This window comes from Opisthocomus hoazin, chromosome 8 (assembly GCF_030867145.1).
Source record: "Opisthocomus hoazin isolate bOpiHoa1 chromosome 8, bOpiHoa1.hap1, whole genome shotgun sequence".
Taxonomy (NCBI): domain Eukaryota; kingdom Metazoa; phylum Chordata; class Aves; order Opisthocomiformes; family Opisthocomidae; genus Opisthocomus; species Opisthocomus hoazin.
In genome coordinates this window covers 34,521,961-34,541,304 of record NC_134421.1, presented here as the reverse complement: position 1 = coordinate 34,541,304, position 19,344 = coordinate 34,521,961, and the positions used below count along the sequence as shown (strand labels likewise).

The 19,344-nt window shown below is 45.6% G+C and overlaps 2 long non-coding RNA genes across 3 annotated transcripts; one reads left to right on the top strand and one right to left on the bottom strand.

Moving 5' to 3' along the window:
* Positions 1-997: 997 nt before the first annotated feature.
* On the bottom strand, positions 998-5,253 carry LOC142362301 (uncharacterized). 2 transcript variants are annotated; one of them, XR_012764932.1, is made up of 3 exons: positions 5,126-5,253; positions 4,741-4,974; positions 998-1,066 (listed from the first exon to the last, which is right to left on the bottom strand). It is a non-coding gene; the product is annotated as an uncharacterized LOC142362301 (long non-coding RNA). The 2 variants fall into 2 exon arrangements; XR_012764931.1 differs by lacking the exon at positions 998-1,066 and adding an exon at positions 3,457-4,327.
* A 5,164-nt stretch (positions 5,254-10,417) lies between these two features.
* On the top strand, positions 10,418-19,332 carry LOC142362302 (uncharacterized). The gene is made up of 3 exons (XR_012764933.1): positions 10,418-10,766; positions 12,367-12,881; positions 17,071-19,332. It is a non-coding gene; the product is annotated as an uncharacterized LOC142362302 (long non-coding RNA).
* The last annotated feature ends 12 nt before the right edge of the window (positions 19,333-19,344 follow it).

Here is a 19,344-nt window from a genome sequence, read left to right as displayed (position 1 = left end):
GCACCCCGGGGTGACCCCAGCAGACCAGGGAAGGTGCCGGTCTCTTCACCTGTGGGATACTTTCCTCATCCCTGCTCTCTCTGTGCCTGCAAGACCCCTGAGGTCATGGCAGGGTCCTTGCTCTGTACCATCCCTGGCTTGTGTTCACAGCCCTCTGGAGACCCCAAACTCCACCTTGGGTTGTTTTAAGGAAGTTTGGAGATGCATTTTAGGAGCGGGAAGATCCATCAGGCTAACTAGGGGTGCCTTTCCTGTCTGTTGAAGACTGAGAGGTGTGGAGTGGGTTAGGAGGTGCTGAGGCAGCAGCATACAGAAGATGAAACATCTCTCCATCCTCTCCACCAGCCCAGCTCTTTGGACAAGTCAGGGTTGTTCTTTCCGTTTGCTTTCACAAAGTATAACAAAGTTTCACACAAATCTTTGATAATTCAGTGTTATCTGCTCCCAGAAGTGGGAGGGAAGAGAAAGTATGGTGCAGTTCCTTGGGAAAACAAAAGCTGAATTCACAGAAAAAAACGCTAACAAATAATAGACTAATACACGAAGGAGTTCTGTAGCCACCCCAACCTGCCTTCAGCTGCTCCTGAAGTGGGAGTCTTGGCCCCTGTGTGAGGTGGGCAGGATCTACTGGGCAGCTGTCACAGCAGCCAACCTGGGGCTGCTTTCGTAGGGCTCCGAGCCGGTGGAGCCCATAATCCCCAGTGCCCTCCTCTGCTCCCCTGGGTCCCGCTCGGCCCTTGGGGGGTGATGGCACATGGGAGCAAACCACACCGAAAGCTTCGTAGATAGAAGTGGAAATAGCTCCTAAGCAGGTAGCAGCTGTGCCCTATTTCTGGGTGGGTTTGAGGCCCTGCGTTGAATTGTCCTGCCTTCTCTGCATGTGAACAGAAATGACCAAAATCTGCGGTTTCTTCCTCAGGAAAAACAAAATCAGATGCAAAGAGAGCATGTAATTTCCAGCACATCTTCCACCCACGCAGCTCAGGAATCGGTGACCGCTTCTGGTTGGTGTGGGAAGCTGTGTAACAAACTGGATCTTTGATGGGTGGGTTGGAATTCCTACGGACTGCAAGAAAAAAATAATAAAAATAGCTGACTGTCCTAGTGACGTTTCCAAAGCCACTAATCCAGCCCCAATACTGGTAAAAAGCCTATTCTGTGTAGGACAATAGGAGCAGCCAGGTATGCACCCTGCTGTAAAAGCAGAGTGCAGCAGACAGTTCCTGTCCTGTAGCCCTTGCAATAACAAGGCGTGGGGAGATGCAGCCAAGTGAGGTGGATTGTAGGACAGTGGGAATGGTTACGTTATTCCCCCGTCTTTTTCTGGGAAGATGAAGGGTAGACAAGGAGATGTGGAACATGGAAAGAAAACTGAGGGAGACGAAGAGGAGCAAGTTGGAGGGCTGGGAATGAACTGGAGCTGAGATGAAGAGGTGCTGAGGGAAGGATGGAGCAAACTCTGGACTGAAGGACTGAAGCAAATTCTCTGCATGTGCCTGCGTTGGCTGTTTTTCCCTCTATCAGCCCTCCTTTATGCTGTGGTGGGGCAGAGGCCGCAGCAACCACTGCTACAGGGAGGGACAAGAAGCAGCCTGGTACCCAACTGAATAGAAGAGCAGCTACATCTACAACTAATTGAGTAATATTTATTGCCTTTGAAACTTATGCCTTGTAATGCTGGTAGATGCTCTTCTGCAGCAGGCAGGTGGGGAAATGCAGGAGCACTCCAGTGTGGGTGCCAGGAATCGTGCCCCAGTGATTGCATTTTAGCTCAGTGTTGGTAGAGGGCAGAGAAAATTCTTCACCAGCTAGGAGGATGCTGCTTGACTTTCACCTGCTGGTTTCTAAACAGTTATTTTGAGGACTGTGATGGGCACCAGTGATGTTCAGAAACACAGCAAAGGTGTAAAAACACCTCTGACTTCATGTTGGGAGTTTAGCCTTGGCTGCAGTGAGGTGTAATTAAGTCTCCATTTTCACAAGCCTTTAGCTACCTGCTTCCATTTAGCTTCTAATTTCGAATTGACCAAGGCCAAACATATTGTCAGCAGCCTTTCCAAAGCTGATGGTAGCACAAAAATAGCACTAATGTGCCTCACAGGCGGGCATAAGCAGCACGCCTTCACCAGGGTGGGTTCGATTGCAGTAACAGCTCATGATCTTCACTCGTGTTACAAGGATGCCCAGTAGCGCTGCCAGCATTTGTGTCAGCATTTTCTTTACAAAACCCTTATTTTTATCGCTTCACTGACAAGGTGCCAAATGCGTGTGCTGTCGCCTCTAAGCTGAACAGAAAGATGTGAAGAGCAGTGTTTTTCTGCTCCTATTAACTGAAGAGAAATTTTGGTTGGGTTTCAAATAAGTAGGTCAGATGCTGAAGTTCACTGGAGGTATTTTGGAGTGTCTGACCGCTGAGTCACCCCCTTTTTCCATACAGGAAAAATTGAATTTGAACATTTGGGGGTGACCAGACTCAGAAGCATGAGCTGGGCCATGCTGAAAACACAAGCCAGCCAGCAGGGCAAAGCATAGAAGTGCTGCTTTCAAGGGTTTGATTTGTGTCTGGAGACTGATTCTTCATTGCACTAATGTAATTTCATGCTGCTTTGGTTGCGTGAAGTTGTGCTCACGTAGGCAGAGCCTGCTTGTCTTCCTTCTGCTCTTCATTAATGTCCTTCTCCGTAACATCCCACACACACAAGCAGCCTGAAACAAGGGCTGCTCTGCTGGTTCCCAGCTCCTGGCAAGATGGAGCAGAGCATGGCCGGGCTGGAGGGCACTTGCTGAAGTTGTAATTATTTCACTTTATTGGCTGAGTGGAGCAAACTGGACCAGGGTGCAGCCCTGCAGTGTCTTTCCCTGGCACCAGAAACTGAAAAAATGTTTGCTGATCCCCAGAAGAGTGTGTTCCCACCACGTCTCCTTCTCTGACTGGGTATCAGGGCACTGGGCTTGGTCTCTGCTTTGCATCTACCTCTTTCCTGCGTCTCCCTCAGCAGGGTAAATGTCACAGCATCAGCTTGGTATCCTCCTTCAAGGACTTCATGGAGCTACTATCGAATCTTCATTCCCCATCTCATTTAACCAAAAGTGGGTTTTGTTTTTGCTGAATATTGTTACTATGCAACCTAACAGCAAGCAGCTGGGTGTGGTGTTGGATGGAAAGGAGTTTGTTGCAATAGCTTTAACTGTGATAAAAACCATGTGCTTAACGTTATTTTTAGACCAGTGTTTGTTAAGAGGTCATAAAGTTTTAATCTAAATACAGCTTTGTATAAACACACAGATCTCAGGCACCTCAATACTGAGATCAGTATGTCTGCCCAGGTTCAAGCTTGCTTACACAATGGAAAAATCAGAGTTAGATGCAGAGCTGAAGAAGTCCTTTCAGATTCTCTTGCTGATTTTGTTTTTCTTCAAGTAACACCTTTTTGGAAAGAAAACCACTGCAGTGACTGATGGGTCTCGCGGGCCCAGGAGCTGTGCTGCTGGGAGGGAGGGATGGCTGCGGTTCAGGCTGAGGCCCGCAGCTGGCCTCATCCATCCAGGGACCACTCTGTACTGGTGCTCATATTCCACTTCTCAGAAATCCCTTTTAATTTTATCTCTTTGCCTTCTCTCTTGCAAGGAAAATGGTCGGTATTGCACGTCCCTGCCAGAGCCTTTCTCTCTGTCTCCCCCCTTTCGTTTGTGTGTGTGTGCGCATGTGCAAGCACACACGCCTTTGTTAACCCGTTCACACGTGAGCTTGTGTTTGGCAGTTGCACTCCTCCAAGTCAGGCAGCACCCTCGTGTTTTTCTAGCACCAAGCAATCTGGTTGACCTTTCTTGAAACTCTGGGCTTAAGCTCAGGTTTTATTAGTCCTAGTGAACCTTATGGCCAAGACTTTGCACTTGGGCTTCAAAGATCCTGTGCTAGCAGGTGTGTAAGAACATCGAGACGGCTTAGACAGTGCCTGAAGGTGTGGCTTGGGGGGCGGCCCACAGCAATCTCCTCCTATTTCTTCTGCCCTTTCACAGAGATAAAACCTCCAAGAATCACCTCGAAGGAATGAAAATATCATCTTGTTTTCAAACAAGTGATTTTTTTTTTTAAAAAGCAGAACTGTTGTAAGTCATTAACCTTTAAATTGTGGTGTCGTTAATTAAAGAACCATGAAGAGAGGATAGTTTTCAATCTGGAGTTGTGCTAGTTTCTAGCTGACTTCTCTGCAAACCTCTTGCTTGTTTCTCAGGACCATTCTGCCCTCCTCTGTGAGTATCACAGGCGGCTGCTCTTATTGTTTCGGGTCTTTTGTCACTGACGGAGGAAAATTTCCCAGTAATCCTGTTGGAGGCAGCAAACAACAAAGAAATGGCTAAAATGCAGAGCTGCTTTTTATCCAGAAGGAAAGCCCGAGCATCTCAGTCACTGCGAAGCTCTTTGTGAAATGCATGCAGAGCCTCAAGGACATTCCTCAAGGTTTGTGGCAGCAGGAAGGTGACCTGGCACAGGAGAGCACAAATGCTCTAACCAGTGCTGTAGTCACCGCCTGCCCAGCTCTGGCTGTACTTCCTGTCCACGACATGTCTCCTGCGTAACGGCTTTTGTCATTCCCACTACTGTGTCTGCCTAAATGAGATCTCAGAGATTTTAACTTAATGAAATCATTCCCCTTGTTTCAGAAGGAGCTTGGCTTTTTGTAGTGTCCCATGTTGTTGTCACACGCCTCAGGGCAGGCATTTCAACTTGTCACTCACCGTGAATGCAAAAAGAGCATCTCCGTGGCACTACAGGGACGCTGCTCGATCTTAAAACCTTAGATGCTTCTCTCGCATAGCTCAATTCCCCGGGCTACTGGCGTCCATGAAGTCGTACTGACAGAGACGTCAGCCCTCTTCACTTCACACTCGGATGTTCGGTATTTTAATGGCCTCTCAGGATCACACAGGGGTGGCGGTGGAGAAGAAAGGTTACCAGGCAAGTACGGTAGTCTGAAATGCAGAGGAGAACAAAAGAAGACAACATGTCAGATAGATGATTGTCACAAAATTGTATGTATTTTTCGGGTGAAATTCACAGAAGTTGGTGATTTTTACTCACCATGGGATTCCAGTAAGAGGCAGTCAGGTACACAACACTCACCAGAGCTGGTTTTGACCTCTGCCAGTGGAGTCAATTATTCTCTCCTCAAAGGTCTGGATGGACGCTCTGTGACCAGGGAGGCCTTCATCACAGCCATATGGGGCAAAATCCTAGCGTTGCTAGTGATGATGTGGTCTCTACAAGCACTGCAAGGACATTTCAGAAGATGCACAGCAATACTTTTCATTAGAGACCACCAGACCAAATCAGCCCTTCTTACATCGCCTCATCCCAGAGATGGGGATTAGGGTTGAAATGGAGAGGACCAGCAGTAACCTAATTCTGACGAAGCACCTCTTTGTGCCAACAGCCACAGGGTAACAGGTAAATGAAGGCAGGATGTGAGCCATTGCTGATCTCCTTTCTTTTCCTGGCTGCTAGGAGGGAAGTCTGTCTTCTTTACGTCCTTCTCTTCCCTTGATCTTGGCTGCTCACTGGGAACAGGTTTTGACCACTGCCTGTTTCCACCAGCTCCCCTCCTCCCTGATAACTGAGTGCCCGGTGCTGCTGGCACCGGCAGCTGCGGGGCTAAGTGAAAAGGAACTGCAGGCAGATTTCTGGTCTCCATTGCAGCCCTTTATGTAAAACGGTTTCTTTCAAATCCATCTTTAAATATACTGATCCAAACAGACTTTACCCCAGAAGAAGAGATCATGGACGTGATGTACTTAATTCTGAGTCAACAAAACTCAACTGAGAGATCCCTGAGCAACCCAGTCCCAGCTGTCCCTGCTCTTAGCAAGGAGTTGGACCCAAAGACGTCTGCACGGTCCCTTCCAGCCTTAATTTTCCTCTGAGCTTCGATCAGCCCCATATGGGTCAGTCCAAGCAGGACCAGCAAACTTGCACAGACACTGTGCTGGGCTTTGGTGGCAAACAGCAGCAGAATACTTTGGAGGTGACTTCAAAATTGCATTAGGAAATGATAATTAATGCAGTATTGACAAACTGTGGCATATGATACACGTTTTCCAAAGACAAGGGTTTCCCACAGGTGTTTGTGACCAGAACTGTTTCAGGTCTAAAACTAAAGCCCCAGGATCCTTCTCTGACTGCTGCTTCTGTCCCTTCTGTTTTTTGTCTAACATCATTATCCAGGAGGGATTATAATTCCCACAAACAGCACAGGTTTCTTCTATTCTTAGGCCTTTTTAATTAACAAAGAACATTTCAAGTTCAGCAGCACCAGCAGCTTGTACACCATAGATCCTGATGGTCCTGGCCTGGCAGATACCAGCACAGCTCCTTTATGACCGAGTGCGATTTCCTACAGATCTTACACGGCAGAGCCGTCTGAGCAGCATTCTCGAAGAACGGGCCTGGCTCGGCGCTCTGGCAGGCAGAGCCAGGAATAAGGACAAATCTGCTGATTCAGGGTCCCACAAACATAGCTGATCTCATTGCAGTGAAAACAGGTCACTAATCACACATGGCCAGCATCCAAAAACTAGCCAGGAAAATTGAATATCTGCTGGCTGAAAACTCTGTTTTACTCGAACGCACAGAAAGAAAGCAGTCTGCTTTAATTTGTTTAAAACAACCACCGGATTATGTGACCAGGAGATGAAGACAGTGATCTCCCTCCTCTGTTATGTTTTTAAGCTTGCAACACATTTATTGTTCCAGACCATCTTTCGCTTCCGTTCTCACACATTAAAATAACGTGCAGTTCACACTTCTGTTTTTAACCTCGGTTACAGCAAGCAGGACAGATTTCTAAATTAAAAAAATAGCATTAGCCTATATGTTGATGACACTGATTTCTTTTTTGGGCTTCTGTCTAATGAAACGACTGAGCTAGTGTTACCAGAATTGGATCTTTCTAAGTAAAAATAGCATCAAGGTTCCTGTTTTGTTTTTTTTAAGAAAAAAACATTCATTTCTTTTTAGATCATTCTGAGTTTTCTTTTTAAGCTGTTGCCTGTTGTGACATCCTGAATAATTAAATGGGAGAGCACTTAGATTGCAGCAGGGCTAAGAGTTACTGATGTGGAATAAGTGTACCCTGATGTTACACAATGCGTATGGTGGGAGGGAAAGACCAATCAATACAAATGAATCCCTTTTTCCATTGGATAAATGATCTCTCTCTCAGTCAGTAACTGGGCAGAACGTGGAAGCTTTATAAAGGTAAGATCTACTCAAATTTTAGATCTGTCTCTGTCTAACTGAGATCAGCTCAGGCATGTTTTCCCTACAGAGCATCAAGACCTGGTAAGCAGGAGTGGTCTTCTTCACTCACAGACCGAGTCGTGACACGACCCGTGTGAAAAGGTTTATAGAAATGCAAATAATTGTTGTTAAAGCAGTCAGAGGATTTGGTCTGAAATGATTACTTGTGCACTTGAACAGAAGACTGAAAAGAGGCTGGTTAAGTTTGTGGAAAATAATTTAGTTTATGTGCTTTTGACTGTTCTTAAGCTATGTTAAAAGAAGGGTGATACTTGAGAGCTGGGAATGCAAGAACCGAGGCTAGCTGACAGGAGCACTTGAATTGCCTGTGCATTATGCTACAGGCTTTAGCTGTAGGGTCACCTTTTGCTCTCCTGCCACTCCAGCTGCTTCTTGTGTGCTCTGGAGGCAAACTGCTCCTCTCTCCTCCCCATCGCCATCATTCCTGCTACCTGCCCCATCCCTCGTGTCTGCGAGGGCTCTGGGCGCTTACCCAAGAGACAGCCACAACGTGCTGACCTCCCAGGAGACGCTTCCCACCCGGGCAGGCCCCGTGCCCAGCTGCACCACCCGACAAAATGATCCACAGCAGCCCGCGCCAGGGAAAAGGAGGGGGCAGGGGAAAATGGCTTGTCTTTCCAACAGCTCAGCGTTCGGTAGTTCACCTTTTGCCTTCGTTTCTCTTACCCCATGGCCAGTGGCCTCTTGCCGCAAGTAACAGGAAAGCCTTTGTGTAGCACACACGGCCACATCAGATGATGAGACATGGTCCTCTTAACTGTTGGGAATTTGTAGCAACTGATGTGGTAAGGCCAGCCCTGGCCGTGCTGTCTCCAGTGGGAAAGCCACAGAATCACTGTCATGCACCAGTGACATTTCTGCGCAATCCTTATGCTGGGGTTGAAGCATGAACACATCATGCCATCACCAGGCAGCGCTTAGCTTTTATTCACAAAGGTTTTGTGGCTCTGAGAGTCTTTCTGTTGGTAGAGGATCCTTCTAGTCCCTTAAGGCGGATATCACTGATTCAGCCAGCAGAGATCAAAGAAGTTTTTTGACAGATGTTGTGTACTTGACTGGTTCTTACTGGAAAATCACTCTAAGTGAGAGCAACTGATTTCTTACATGCTACACAACTGCAAATGTAGCTTTATGAGAAACATACATCAAGCGTTTAATACAAGCAGATTTTAAACTCACTGGTCTAATAACAAGAAAATAATTCACAGTGAGACAGAGGATTAAACAATTAGGATGAAGAACTGAAACCAGATCTGAGATCTGTTTCAAATGACCTGTCCATCGGGTTATATTCCGGAGTTAGATCCTTGCCTGACACAAATTAAACCTTTCTGCCTTATGTCATCTGAAGCATATCTAGAGCAACACATAATACCATAGTACCTGTAACCTTTCCTCAAGGGTGAATATGCTGCAGCAGTCATGGGACCTTCGGTAAAAGAAAGCTCACAGTCCCTCAGGAGGGTCTGCAGGCCCTCCAGGAGCAGGGCGGTGTGGCCTTGGGTGAATTAATGTGTATTTTCTTTGGCATGTGCATACATAACATGTTTAAGCCCCCTGTTTATTTCCTTAATCAGGCAAGGTTTAAGAGGGAGCAGTGGAGGGATGAACACCACAAATGTTCAAGCCAGGTGTAACATAGGAATAAGCTGCCTTTAGGAAACCTCTCCTTAGTAGTTGAAGGAAGTTAAAAAAGGCAGCTGGAAAGACCAAGCCCCAAGCAAAATAACCCTAGTGGGTATCCTGCAGGGTGTATCAGAGCAAACCTCGAATGACACCCTGTAAACAAATCTCCAGCTCTGACTGCCAAATATATGTACATCAAAAGTCAAGCCCCTGTCCATGGACTCACATAACAGAGTCCCAGTGGAGTTTATCTTTTCTGCCCTCTTTTAACCCAAAACGAACTTATTGCACAAGACTGTGAATCACTTCCAATACACTCAGTGTGCTGGGGTGTCAGCCAGATACTTGCAGCTCCCACTAAATTTTCTTTTTCTCTCCGGTATGCACACATTTCTGCACAGACACATCCAAAACCATTTCCAATTCCAACTTAAACCCACAAATCCAAGGAAATTCTGAGCTAAGCTCATAGCCCATAACAGTTGTCTTATCACATAGGCTAGTTAAAGAAATTAATCCTTTTACGAGCCTTTGATGAAGGGACTTCTGTTAGGAAAGAAATGTGCTGGATTTCATGCTTTAAGCATCTCAGCTGAGTTTTTAATTTCACCATAAGACTGAGCAACCTGTTTTGTTATCCTAAAAAAAAAAATGTTCTGCCTGATACCATATCAGCATGTAGTCCTGTGACTGGTGTTCTCCGAGGACTTTGAAAGGCTTAATAAATCCTGTCTTGACTCTGTCGCCATGCTTGTGGAGTAGGTAAATGGCGTTATTCACGTGTTCGTGCGGGGAAAGGCCGTTCTAGGGAGTACCCCGTCCAAAACTGTGAGCGATTAGTAACCGTGCAGGGAAGGGCACTGGGCTCCTTCTCTGTTTGCAGAGTTAGACCTTGTACCTGGGAGTTCAAAATATGTTATTTATAAACTGGCAGTGGAAACATTACTGTTTATATTATGACAGATATTTGGAGGACTTCAAAAAGGATTAGGAGGATGGAGTCTGGTACCAGACCGCATCTTGGGGAGTTACTTTACAGCCTTGAACAAGGCAGTTTGCATGCTAAAAAACCTAAGTAAAGATAAGTGTGTATTGAAACACAGGTAATATTTTCCATGGGGCCAAATCCAACAGATCCGGAAAGGATTTCCTCTGATGTAAAGGGGTGTCAGCTGGGCTGGCAAGGATAAATTCAGCAGTGGTTCCCAGGTGCTGGGAGTGGTGATGCCGGGATACATCTTTATGTACAGAGCGGAAAACACCTAGCTATATTTTTCGTAATATTTCCTCAGACTCCAAGCAGACAGTGGTTTCTCCGTGGCACAGCCTTCTGCTTCAGACTGCCAAAAATCCCCTTCACTGGGAGCCTGTAGTTTTGCATAGACCATCCCTATTTCCATAAAGGACAAAGGGTTTGATCAAACTTATCGACCTGCTTTGTTTACATACACACTGCTTTCCATTGCAGGAGAACTGGCCAAAGATATGGACTGGAAATTTTGTCTTGTGAAGAAGTGAAGAAGTGGATATTGTCTGAACAGTTTTATTGTTCATTTTTTGTGTGGTAAAAATGGTAGGTCTTATCAAAACAAACAGCTTTTCCACTGAGATATAAGAAAGGTGGTAAAACTAAAACACTTGCTATGTTGCCTTGTTAAATTTTTAACTGGGTTTCATCAGCTCCCATCCTCATCACCAGGAACATGGACAACTAAAATAATTGCGAGGGCTCCTCACAGGCCGGCTCATGGCTGGCAGCAGGCAGACTCACTCTGGTACGGTTAGCTGCATCTTGGGCCTTCAAGGAACACTGGATTTAAAGGTACAAGGGTTTTTTGTTTGTTTGTTTTTCAAATTAAAAAGAAAGAAAGAAAAGGGAAAAAGAAGTAACCAAACCTACGATACAGGCACTTTGAACATGGCTCCTATTTTCAAGCTCTGCTTTGGGGATGTTTATTTTCATTAATATTGCTAGGAACGTGGGAACAGGATTCATGCTGGCAAAGTGCAGCTCACGTGCAATGACTGACATGTCTGAAGGTAAACGGGCAGGTTTCCTCCCTAGAAGCTAATTTTGCCAGGAAGAAATGCCAAAGCGACTGACACCAAGATGACAAGTGGCACACCTAGGTATGTAATGTCGCACTGCTTGGGAGCAGAGGGCAGAGGCCGGGAAGAGGAGCCGAGTGGCATGAGCCCAGCTCTGACTGCCTGTCTGCAGGGCAATTATCCCCCTGGCCAAGAACAGCAGCGCTCAAACCTCTCGCCTTTTAACTGGAGCTGCCATGCTTTTATAACTGCTCATTAAAGTTTATTTTTCGCAAAGGATATTATGATTATAGTTGGTCTAGGAGCAGGAGAGGCGATGCTGTGGGCCTGGAAATGACACTTGCCTTGATAGCACTGACAGTCACTAAGGCAATATCAGCTGGTGAGCACCAAGCAAGTTCTGCGTCTGCATGCTTCACTCCCCTGCTGCCCTCTCCCTTGCCTTTGCTGGGCAGGCGAGTTGGGCTCTTCAGCCTGTCAGTCTTCATTGACCAACCAGTCCAGCTAAAATGGCTGTAGGGTGGTGTTTCACGTTTCTGCAGGCATCACGCAGCAGTCATTCCAGTCTGTGTCACTGGAGGCACAGCCTGAATCTAACCTGGGACAGGCAGGGATCTCTTGTTGGCAGTAGGAGCCAAGGGCAGTGGTTTTGCCCTAAGCCTAAGAGAGGCTGTTCTTAGATGGAAAGCACAATGATGCCCCTGGGCACCTCTGACAGAGACCTGACACCAGAGAAGAGCCAGTCCTATGAGCACGGACATAATCTATGGGAATAATTCAAATAAGCAAAAAAGCTCAATTTTTCTGAACTTCCCAAGGTTCACTTTTCACCATACTTACTAAATCATACTGTAGTAATGAAATACCACTAGACAACATTAGAATCTTCAGAATGGTGCTCTGTGGCTTCCACAGAGCTGCTGGCTATTTTGGCAGTAGCTGCCGAAATGATGCTCAGATGGGTTAGTCTAGCTGGCCACTGGCAACAGCAGAGCATTTTCATGTTGCTTTTACAAGGGGAAATGTATGTTTATTTATGTGTGTATGTATGTACGTATGTATGTATGTATGTATGTATGTATGTGTTATGGAAGTGGCTTGGTTTTGTATCTAAACTTTGTGCTGTATCAGGGGGGAAAGATGATTATGATGGCAGAACTGAGAAGTCTCCATAAATGTTAGTGTCTGTTTGGGGAGGGGTGGTGGACATTACACACATCCCAAAATACGCAGACAATTTAGTGGTGCACACTTCTAGCCAAGATAACAAAGACTTTCATTGTGCTACCCTAGCTGAGGGGATTAAATGTCGAGCTATAAAGCCTTTTAACTTTGCTTACAGCTTAATATGTAATTATTTCTTTTATGTGCAGCGAAACAACTCCCATGGACATTTTATCCTTCATGAAAAGCTATCCAATGGCCTAGTGATTGGAGTACTTCCCAGAGAAATTGGAGTTCAGATCCCTGCTTCAGATCAGGAAGAGTGTGGGACTTGAACTTGGGACACCCGTTACTTCTGTCCACGTTGCCATCACGTGCTACTGGATGTGAAGTCCATTACTGTCTCCTTTTCTCCAGCTCTGGCATTTCAGGACAAGAGAGGGCTCCTAACTAAAGATCCTTAATGGTGTTAAGAGGCTAGTTGCCCAGAAGGAGCACGGCATTTCACGTTGTTTGTTTTTAGGTGGCCAACTTTCCGAATCTCCCCAGGTGCTGCAAGGAGAAGTGGGGACTTTATAGAATGTACCAGCAGTGATGGTGGAAATCGGAGTTTCCATCCTACTCCTTGGAGCCTAACTGTTAAAGACACTTTTGAAGCCTTCGCTTAGGAACTGTCTCAAATGAACGCCAGGACGTGTCTTCACTTCAGCAGGAGTCATGGCCTGTAGGTATTTATACAGCCTTCACAGAAGCTTGGCTAGCAGGGCCTTGAAGGTTAAAATCTGTTGCTAAAGCTTGATAAAGAAGGAAAGGTGATGCCTCTGGAGGGATGCAAAGAGGAGAGCTTTGCTAGTAAAACTAGCAAATAGATCAATACAAACATGCTGATGATCACATTTGCCAAGTGCAGAGGAAGCAGCCGTAGGGGTTTTGGTGATGAACACTTGTACAGAAGAAAAAGAAAAGGTTCTAGCTCAATGGATGGACAGAGAGGGCCACCTCTTAGCTTTGACATTGCTTTGACTGATGCCTGTCAACATAGCTCACCCCAAAGCTGAATCCAGATGCACAGACCAGCAGGTCGGGAGCATGCATACGAGTGTCACTGGGAGTGGAGAGGAGGGGGCCCCACAGCAGCCCCTGTGGAGACCCAGTGTGGGCAACCACAACCTTGCAAGATAAAACTTCAAAAGGGCCACAGCAAGATTTTGTGCAAGACTTTGCCCCTAGAAACCTTTATTCAGTTCTCACACTTAAACAGCCACCTTGCTAAGACCTCTGTGTGGCCATAAATGCTATTTTTGCTCCACGGTGGCAGCAAATGTCTGCTTTTGGCTTGCTTTAGCGTGACTGAGGCACACAGAGAAAATTGCTGAGAAAATAACAGGTTAGCACGTGATAAGAAAACCGTGCTTAAGCAATAAGGCAAAACTGGTCATTTGTGGACCAAAACGTCACAGTGAATGTGCAGCACAGGCAGAGGGATCAGACCAACCGTGCAGAGCTGATAAATCCCTCATTTATTTGGTAATTGTCCTTCTAACCGTATGGAGATAGGTTGAAATACCATCACAGTTTTTCTTCTCTTCCTAACATTTTTTTACTGTGTACGATCTAGAAATAGATATGACAGCAGTTTTTTCAACTATCATTTTGTAGTAAAAACTTGATCTGGGCACTTACCTACTTGCTGAAACATCTGCAAGCAGCTAACTTTTTGCTGTCTGCAACCACTTGAGTACAGGCTGATAAACTAGAGAGCCTGTATTTTGTCACCATAAGTTTGCATGGATTTTTTGGTCTGCCACCTGAATTTTCCCAGGCTTGCTTTGTGCCTAAAAGTAAGCACTTTAATTCCCTTTAAAGCTTGAATAAAGTATCTTCAACTAGGTCTTAGTGATGGAGATGTGTTCTTGCACAGAAATACTTTGAACATTTGCAAATGTACCATTTCAATGTCAAGTGATGAATGAGCTTTTTAACTTGGCAGTGAAATGCCCAGGGACTGAGCTGCCACAGGCATTAGAGATGCCAGGAGCAGCAGCCCTCGGAGGTCACTTGGGCTGTGGGACTGCTGTGGTTTCTCGTAACCCACCAAACTGCTGTCGGGCAGGAACCATCCCCCGTCCTTGCTGATGTGAATCAGAGGCAACGTAGAGGATATAATTCAAATAGCCATGACCTGAGAGGATAAGGAATGATGTGCTGGGGAGATGGCACATTTCGTAAGGCATCAAAAAATAAACCCTGACTCACTGCCTATGGCCTGATTGCCCGGTGCGCTTTCCCTGCCCGCGCTCACCGGCAGAGCCGGGATGGGCAGCAGCTGTCACCACCATGGCACAAGGAAAATGGCAGAGCAGCCCTGGAAGGGGTAGGCTGGAAGCTTAAAGTCAGACCATTTCTAAGGGAGATGCACCAGTGTGACAGGGCTCATGGCAGGGGGGTTGGAACCAGATGATCTTTAAGATCCCTTCCAACCCTTACCGTTCTATGATTCTATGATTCTGTGTTGTCAGTGATGTGGGATTTTTATGAGGGCCATCCTTCTGCCCAGGGAGGCTGGGTTCCCTCCTCACCTGCTTCCTGCAAGTGAAAAGCACCAAGTGAGGGTCTTGGAGGGCAGAGCAGCCAGTGCGTAAGAACTTGTTTTCCCCATTTGTGCTTCATTAGGACCATAAAAAAGGGGAGAAAGCTGGGTCAGGGCATCCCTGGGCGCAGAGCTCCCCAGCCAGCCAGACCTGCTGTGCATCCAGAGGTGCAGCGTTTCATCTTGCCTCTCTTCTTTACCAAGCAGCAGCTCACACAAGTGGTGGGATGGAAGCAGGATGAAAAATGACATAGAAATTACATAGAAATGCCAGGATTTTTCAATTCTCTTCTATACCAGTACTTGCAGGCAGTATGGTTCCCTTCCTGCATGACAGCATCCCGTCAGTGACTTGGTCACACGCAGCAGTGTTCATCAAATTTCAGCACTCATTACCAGATTACGTATGAATTTTGTTCCTGCTTACTGATTTTATCACCCAGCTGTACCGCTGCTGCTCGGATCGATGCAGGCACCTGCGCTGGCGTCGTGGGGGTAAAAGCAGACGTGACCCTCCATGGCTAAGGCAGTTTATGTGGAGGGTGCTTTGCTACGAAGCCCTTGGTCTGACAGGCCACAAATTTATGAACATGCAAGTTATGTTATAGTAGTTCATTTTTTCAGAGTTCATTTCATCATGTATTGCCACCTGTTTGTGTTATTGAATTTTTTTTTTCTCCAGGCACTGGAAAACAAAAGCAAATTCCATGAGGAGGAGGTAATTTAGAGATGGTTTGAAACTGCTATACTTCAAATGTGTTGTCATGCTGTACCTTTACCTCAGGTGTCCTTTTTCACTAGCTCAGTAATCCAAGTAAATACAATGAGAAAAAAAAAACCCTGTTCTTACATTGTGTCTCCATCTAAAATTACCTTTAAGTTTTCTTGAAAAAACCTACAATTTAAATGCGCTGTTCAAGCATGGAAAATAAGAACGCTTTCCATGCAGGGGGAAAGCAGATTAATCAAAAGCAATAAAAAAGAAATGTATTAATTTTTTTTTTTTTTCAGAGAGGTTACTGACTACCAGCTTTAGAGCTGTTGTTCCAGATTTTCAAATTAAAAAAAAAAATTGAAAACCATAATGAAAAAAGTAATTTTGTAGTTTCTGGTAATGTTAAATTTGGGAGTACTTGTTGTTCTGGATTGGACAAAACAATCTGAAATGCAGCTTTTTCAATTATAGCTTTGATTTCCATACAGTGCATTCATAATTTCAAAGTATTTGAAAATGTCAGATTGAAATGTTCCAGCCTGCATTTCCAGAGCGCAATGCTTTATTTTCCTTTGCTTTTCAGAAGAAATTTATTCAGAATCTGTGTTTTCAGACATTGTGGTTATGACCAAGGGATATTTCCAGACAAGAAAGCATCATCAGCAAGTTTTTGCCCAGCTTTTCCCTACTTCTTTGAGCAGTACAGCTATGACTGCAAGAGCTGACGCCGTCAAAACTCGCAGGCGGGTGCTGTATTTGTACCGGCCTCTTATCACTCGTGGCTTTCCAGGCTCCCAGCTGGTTTATGGCCTGGCGAGGAAAGCACAGAAAGTCAAGGCTGTCAGTGTCATTAAAGACAACATGAAAGTCACGGTATCAGCGAGCCACCTATCTGTGTTGACTTAGAGCTTGCTTTCTTATCAAGGACCAGGAGACATCTGGGCAAAAAAGCCAGGTTTGGGGAGAAGAGAGAAATTCAGCGCAGCTCACTTGTTGCCATAACAAGAGGTAACTTGGTTATTTGAATTTTGGAGGTAAATTTACCTTTAAAAGAAAAAAAGCAGAATTGATCCTGATACCTAAATTAAAAAAAAAAGTTGGTTTTTTTTTCACTGTCTGTGTTGGCCAGAAAAGCAAACAGACGGGTTAAGGTTCCAGGCTGTGTTAAATAACTGTGTTTGTGAGGTGAAATTCTGCTGAAATCACTTCCCAGGGAAGAAAAAAAGAAAAGCAGCCCTGTCAGGTTTATTTTAGCAGTCGGTCACTCTAGCATAGCAAGTACAAAGCCTGAGAAGTGAGCACAGCAGGCGAGGCTTAGCTTGAATACCTGAAGCAGCCCTCAGCAGTAAGCGGAGCGAGCGTGGAGAGCTGCCAAGGCAGCGTGGTGTCTGGCAGCTGCCCAGAGGGAGCAGAGGGCTGGTACGGACAGCCCTACTGCCGGGGCACAAGTATTGCTAGCATATCATCAAGGGATGACAATAAACGTTGCTGTTGTAAACTGATTGCTGGAAAGCATTCTGGAAGACAGGCCTCCGATTGCAAAAGCTGCCTTGAAATCTGTGTCATTTCACTAAAGCCAACTAAATCTACATTTTATCTGAATTGCAGACGTGATGAAGCCAGAGCCCAGCAGCCCGATCTCCCAGAGCCGATGGGAACTGAGGCAGCTCCCATGTACCCGGGACAAAACCTGAGAGGACGCTGCACAGGTGTGAGCTGCCAGTGCTCTGCTCGTTGGAGAAAAAGGAAAAACTACATGTCCTCAGACCTGCCTGCACTCTCCTGCACACAGGAGGGCATAGGACATGTCCTCTTGCCCACCCTGGAGCTGGGCAAGTGTGGTGCCGAGCTGACCGCTCACCCTGTGCCCAGTGCTGATGCCCTGGGTCCCCGAGCTCATGGGGTCTGCATGCCCCAGCCAGGCGAGAAACCCTGACTGCCTCTTGCTGCTTGGATTTCAAGTCAGGAGAACCCAGCATGAGGCAGTTGTAGAAAGACAGCTTGTTTTTGAAAGAAATGGTGATGCCAGCTCTAGTTGAACCTGCCACGCTGCCCTCTCTGTGCAGGCACACGTTGATGGCAGCTCGCGTGGGCTCATGTGTGCAGCGTGTACCCACACACTAGGACTTATTTTAACCTCTGATGGGCAGCAGTTTCTCATTGCAATACTCAGGGGACTTTGCTCTCCCCTATTTTCGCTTTCATGAATACATTTCAAATAGTGAACCCCATGCCCGCTGTTAGTGACTGCACAAGGCATATATAGACAGTGTTTAACCTCCCCTTTAGCAGCCTATGAGCTTACCAGAGGTACGCGCCATCACCTGTGGCTTCCTACATGTCAAAAACTAATTAATGCTTGTAGGTAGGTGTACCAAGGCAGTGTGCCATGAGTTAGCATTTGAACTTAATTTCTGTGTAGCTTATTTCAAATCCAGCAGTGTTTCTTCCATACGATTTTTGTTGAGCAAAGAAGAAAAGACACCACAGAGGCACAGCACTGTCAATTTGGTTCATCTTCTGGGAGAAGGACAATGACTTTGCAGGAAGTTTGTACATTGCTATTCATGTCCACAGTCAAATAGACAAAAAATATTTGGATATTTGATTTTTTTTTGCTTGTTTACTAATTCAGCTTGAATAGCTGGAACTGTCACGTACAAGCCTGTGTTCTTATCTCATGTTCAAGTAGTGTAGCTCCATTGTGATTAAGGGACCACAGCTGATCTGCACCTCATAGGGATCTGATTCACCATGGGGAGGCCCACGCCATGGAGCAGGGATGGTAACACCCTCATGCAGCCCGTGATTTTCCAACTGAGCACTCTCTAGGGCTGAGGCCAAAGTGGTGCAGAGTGCTCTGGCCTTGATCTGATGGCTTAGCATTTGCTGGATTAGGTCTTTATCATACAGCTTCTGATATCCTCTGCTGAACAAATAAATTGAAATTACTAGATGAAAAGTATGTCCTAAAATTACATCCTGGAAGGCATCTAGCTGCCTGCTGCTAGGTGATTTTGTTTATGAAATAACTCAAAGAAAAAAATAAAGGAAGAGATCAATGCAATTTCAGAGCTAGTGACTAATACACACACATATTTCTCTGGTCTCACAGGAAATCTGCCCTTACTTAGTCTAAGGTTCGGCAGTAGGTAAAAAAAAAAATCAAATCAGTAGAAAATGCCCAAACTGTGAGGAAAAGATGTCTTCTGATTGCTAGCAGCTCTGCAAATGATAACATACTCTTTGCTATTTTGTATATTGCTGTTATATCCCTGATGAGGCGCATTTGATATTAGCAATGGGGTCTGCTTTTTTTCCTTTGGGCCAGGTCACCTAGTTTCATGTTTCTTATTCTTCTTGCAGAACTACTTAGCTGAAGGCTTTGGAAATCTTCATATGGCAATTTAAAATCCTTCTTTTATTCTTTTAGATACCCTTGCTGTGCATTATAACCTTGTTCCAGGAATCCTTGCTTTATAGCAGTCTATCCTGAAGAGTTTTTCACCATCAGCTGAGGCACTTCTGCAATAAGTAAATTAATACTTCATCTATCCTGCCTTCTAGACTTGGCAGCTTGTGCTTTCAACATCATCATCCAAGGCTGCCGCTATTAAGAAGACCCCACACTGAACCCTCTGGTGCTTCACTAATGTTTTTCTTCTAATCTGGAAGGGCTAATCTTGTTTCTCGTGCTGGGTCGAAGACAGCTTCTGTTCTCAAATGCCAAGAAGCCAGCTTAGCACACCTTTGGCTTTGAACTGCTGGGCTGGAAATGAATCACTGCACTTCTGAATTTATGGTATGGGAAACGTGACAAATCATTGTCTCCTTTTTGATCAGAATTATCCCTGGGATTTTTAAGTAGTTCACCCTATGTAT